Raw genomic sequence first — 5,480 nt, forward strand, 5'->3', positions numbered from 1 at the left:
GGAAAGAAAAACAGATGAAAAATTGATAGTGTTTTAAAGTCTCATATTCGCTGACAGCCGAAAAAGAAGCATTGTCACGGACTTGGTAACGCTGAGAGAGGAATTTTGGGTGCGGCCATGGAGGTCTGGGATTCATACTACCCAACCTCTAAAGTTGAACAACCACTGAGAGCAGAATTTTGGGCTTGACTGTGGAAGTTGAACCGCTGTCTATGGAAAAACAAACGCGGTCGCAGACCCAATTTGAAACTTTTCTAAACTTTAATTTCGCTAACCGCAAAAAATGAAGCGCAGCCGCATAAACAGGTCCGCTGACAGCGGACTTTCCACCACTGAGAGCGTAATTTAAACCAATTGCAGCATAGGATTTCATAAGAACGCTGACTGCGGAATTGCATCTGCGGCCGCGAAATTCAAAAAGGGGCAATCGTAGGGTTTCACATTCTCTAGTAGTTTAACGGGTATTATGGACATTAATCACCCCTCTTAGGCATGCACAACAAGTAGCTTCATGGATTTGTGAAACAACTAATTAAAAATTACATAACCCTAATTGAAACTAAAAGAAAATAGAAAAAAGTTAAACTAATAGAAAAGAAAAATAAAATTATAGAAGAAATGATATGATTTGAACATACCAGTAGTTTGATTGGTGTTAGAAATTAAATTCTAATCAGAGTGATGCAAATGGGCTCAGATTTAGGGCAGATGAAGAGTAGAAAAATTCTTGTGAGATCTCAAGGAGCGAAAAGGGTAAAATGTCTCAGAACTTTCTATTTATACTAAATAGCACAGGGGCCCACAAGTCTTACCTTGCGCGGCCTGAGAAATTTCACTGTGGTCTGCGATTTTACCTAGGCTGAAGAGTTGTCTATGCAACACCACTGCTGAGAGCGGAAAAATAGGTGCGGCCACAAAATACGTTCTCTAACCGCGAAAAGCCACCGCGGACGCGGATGGGCTACTAGAATATAGGCCTATTGGAACGGTTCCAAATCTGTTGCAATAGGCACCAAAGCCGTTGCCATAGGCCTATTGCAACAGTTAATGAACCGTTTCGCCAGATCGCATTGCAGTAGGTCTATTGCAACGGTTGGAATGGTTATTAAGCATTTCAATATAATCTTTTGCAACGGTTGTGTAGGTTATTGTAATGGGTTTCTGATCTATGGCAATGATTTTTTGGCTATTGCAATGGTAATTTTAGGTTATTGCAACAGTTATTTTGGTGCTCCATTACAATATTAATTTACCTAAATAGAATATCGTAAATACTAAAATTAAAATAAATTGAAAAAGATACAAACTCACAATCCGAAAAATACAACAAGCATTATCCATTTATAAAAACAAAAAATACGATATTGTTTGACAATTGAAGAGTTTAGTATGAAGTTTCTAAGAGTTCTGAATTAAAAGATTCCTAAAACATTTGAATGTCTAGGAATGATCAACCAATATTCATAAGTAAGGTCTTCATGGCTTTCATCAACCTGTTGGTTATTTGTTTTACCTACAAAACCATAAAAAAGAATAATCTTTATCAGATTATATTACATAGAAATAAATCATAAACAAACTCACATAGTTTCATATCCAACTTTGCGTATTCATATCCATCAATTAGTTTCAATAAGTAATTTCTAGTGATTAAACTTAGAATATTCTTATCACAATTTAGAATAAAAAGAACAGTTTTAACAAGATAATGCAATAGCTTTGCAAGGAGTTGAATTCAATTCCTGTTAAAATTCTATGATTCAACTTGCCCGACAACGTAAAGTCAAAGTAGAAAAGTAAAATAAGTAAAAAATGGATAACGTAACAACACAATTATTCCCTCTAAATTGTAAATTATGGCTCTGTAAATTTTTAATAGCATATGCATCTATACTGGCTATTAGCTTTAGCTGAAAATTTAAACTTATCACTACTATACATATGCATGTATGTTCGTTATGAACAATCTATTTTATCCAAAACCTAAAGTTAAAGAAGAAAGAGATGGGAAACTATAGCACTGCTGTGAGGTACTATATTCCTTCATTATTACCATAGGAATATAGGTACTTTTCATAATTCCTGGAGGCTCAATATCAAGTAAATTAATAAACATCAAAAATTAAGAATTTTAGTGTAGTGGTTTTCAAATAGCACCAAAGATGTCAATGGAAGATTTCTAGGGATGAACTTACAAACTATACATAGACCCAGAATTGAAATAACTAAGAATATAGCAGTATAGTACATTCGAGATAATCTTGAATCCAAAATTATGCAAATGGCCAGTAGGTAACCTCTGTAAAATACCCTTAGCTGCAGATTCTTGTACTATTGGTTGTGACTGTTTGCTATCAAAAAATCTTAGCAGAAATTCGATAGCATCTGATTCCACTGTTATTTATGATGTTGTACACAAAAGTATAGAAAGAACTAAAAGTTAGAAACCAGACTTAATATTTACCATATTTTTGTGAAATTTGGATTACTAATCTTCATAAAAGAGTTACCAAGTCACAAAGTAGTACTAAAATTTTTTAGGAAGTTAAAAGTCTGAGCACACCAGTTCATTGGGACCGCAACAACTATACGTAATCATTCCAAACTCCTTCATTCACCTTAAATCAGAAGCATCTTCCTCCTTTTTCTGCAGTGACCAAACCTCTTTTATATGCCCTGGAGATTTCTTTAACAGCTATTTGCGGGATGTAGCTGATGACACTAAACATAGTGGTCTTCATAGAAACAACTAATAAGTTATGCTTCTCGGTGCAGCGAGCAGTAGGCCAACAACTATTTGAGTCATGCCATTTCCTAAGAGCACGTTGTGCGTTCACTAAATTTTTGCGTTCTTCGTCCACCTAGTGCACCTCAAGAAACAACAAAAAGTAAGTCCCCGACCATAATGTCCACAAAATGCTCCTTTCAGTATTACTTTTTATTAGGCTCCACATAACTGTAACTAGGATTTAGGAACAAGAAAATCTCCTTTGAACTAGAATTGACAGGTCATTCCTGACAAATCGATTACAAATCAGAAAACCAAATATGATATGAGAAGATATCTAAGCTCAATCAAACTTATATGGTTGAAGTAAAAAGGTAAATCACATCATTTCTAGGTCACTACAATATAGCAGCCAATAGGTACTATCATTCTAGTAGATAGGTGAATATCTTGTAAGTTGTGTAATCTTCAAAAGTTGAAGAGCACACGTATGCATTAGCACTCTTGCATCTCTTATGACATCAGATTCCTATAACCGCAGATTCACCATAAATTTGCAATTGTAAGCACATACTTGAAGGAAAACGCATACTAGTCATAAATCGGTATGGCAAATGGAAATCACAGTCAGGCCTGGCGAAACTACCTCAACTTCTCCTGCATTGAAAGAGGGTGAGAATGGAAGCTATTGCAAGTCTTAAGGGAAGGCATGGCAACATCCTATTTCTTTTGTTAAAGATGACTTTTTCATGTCGTCAACTCAGCAAAGTAATGTGAGAAAATGAATAAATAGATTGGATAAAGTCGTAGTAGCCGTAACTAAGCTTTTCTGGAATTAATCAAATCTAACTCTTAGCAGTACCCCTAGAACTAAATAAATGGAATATAAGTTTTTAGTCTAACACAAAAGAAATGATCCTACCAATAGATAACAAGGACTATTTCAAGCCTCCTTGTACAAATCTGAGAAAAATAAAGTTAAACGATTAGACATAACCCCAATAAACAGAACTCGTCTTTTCTCTTTGCCATATACTCATAATAAGTGTAAAATTTTCAATCTTTCAAAGTTTAAAAAAGCATCAAAGTAAACTTCGATTTTGACAAATCTTTAAACCTTCAGTAGCAATTGCAATATGCAATTCTAATTTGTATTTCTAGATGACTAATGACATATTCCATTTCCAATAACGGAACTACTATTTTGATTTTTCCCAATGTAAAGATTATATAGCCACGAATTGGATAATTTAAAGACTAAAAAGTGTACAACTTCCAAATGAACTATAATTGATAATGTCTTATTTGGTCAACTAATATTCATATAAAGAGAACAGAGAACCAATGTTACATTCAGGCTTACATATAGATATTTGTAAATCTTGATATATTCAAGTAACAAATAGATTTTGAGTCTACCGCTAATGGGTCGATATTTTATCCAATAGTTAATGTGCATGGCATATTTTGAGTAAGTATAATTTTATCATACAACCAAACAAACAACCCACTCGCAGAAAATTAGGTATTCACAATGGGAAGAGATAATCCAGTAAGTCTACTCACTATTTTGATGAAATAAAATTGAAAAAATTAGAAGAAACTCTCAAAACCCAAAAAATAAAACTGCAGTAAATATGAAAATCACTAACCCGAAAGGAACTAAATGTGAAATGCGTTTGGTTTTGCTCGATAATAGACCTAGTTGTAGAAGAAAATAATGAGTTCTTTGGGAACTCAGATCGGCGACCTTCACTGGTGAAATGAGACCTAGCGGGTAGAAAAAAAAAAGATATGTTCTTTAAAGTCTAGATTTGCGACCTCCATACGCAAAATAAACCTCCATATTGTCGCTTAAAGACGATGGATTCTTCTTTAGGAGTGCTATATCAAGATGATATGCTTTGGATTCAACTATCAATTTGGACTTAGCAATAGAAGGTCTCAAAGTAATACTGTGTCTCTCATTACGCTAAGAAATATTAGCAATTAAAAAGAAAACAAAAGCGCACTCAAAAGGTTAGGGTTCAGCAAAAAATAAAAGGGGGAAAATAAGGAGGGAATCTGAACTGTCCCAATAGATTTTATTTTTAGATAACTGTTCCCGTAAATCTATCTACTATGACGGTTTTTGAAAACCGTGGTAATAGAAAATACTAATGGAACGGTTCCAATACTACTGTAACGGTTTAGTAACAAAAGTGTCTCAAGAAGATCTATACCCTACTGTAACAGTTATAACCGTTGCAATAAATGGTCTATTATAATGGTTATGAAACTCCAGAGAAGTCTTATTTTGGAATTTTCAAGTCCGTATCCGCTTCCAAATTTTGCCCCCATGAAATGCTTCCGCTCACCGCAGAATTTTGAGCGCGGGTCAGCGGTCCAGTTACAGATTAGTCAAATGTTCTAGTATTGTCCTGCACTGCATCAAACATTCCTACACACATCTCAAAACCAATTAGTTGAAAACAAATCCTACACTAAGAAGAAAATAAAAAACACATGGGTTGCCTCCCAAGAAACGCCTGATTTAACGTCACGACACGACGCAGGTTACCATCAATCATTTGAGATGAATCATTGCCACCACGTGGTTGTCATCATATTTTCCCAGGTAACGTTTGACTCGGTGCCCATTCAATTTGAAAATTTCACCATTTTATTCTTCAAATCAAGGGCATCAAATGGAGTCACATGTACCACTTCAAAAGGGCCACTCCATTTTGAATTGAGCTTTCTCAGAAACAGT

At 34.8% G+C, this 5,480-nt stretch overlaps 1 long non-coding RNA gene across 1 annotated transcript; it reads right to left on the reverse strand.

Moving 5' to 3' along the window:
- Positions 1-1,280: 1,280 nt before the first annotated feature.
- Positions 1,281-4,780, reverse strand: LOC107791563 (uncharacterized). Its single transcript, XR_001649293.2, has 3 exons — positions 4,381-4,780; positions 2,619-2,861; positions 1,281-1,513 (listed from the first exon to the last, which is right to left on the reverse strand). It is a non-coding gene; the product is annotated as an uncharacterized LOC107791563 (long non-coding RNA).
- Between the last annotated feature and the right edge of the window lie 700 nt (positions 4,781-5,480).

This window comes from Nicotiana tabacum, chromosome 12 (assembly GCF_000715075.1).
Source record: "Nicotiana tabacum cultivar K326 chromosome 12, ASM71507v2, whole genome shotgun sequence".
Lineage (NCBI taxonomy): Eukaryota > Viridiplantae > Streptophyta > Magnoliopsida > Solanales > Solanaceae > Nicotiana > Nicotiana tabacum.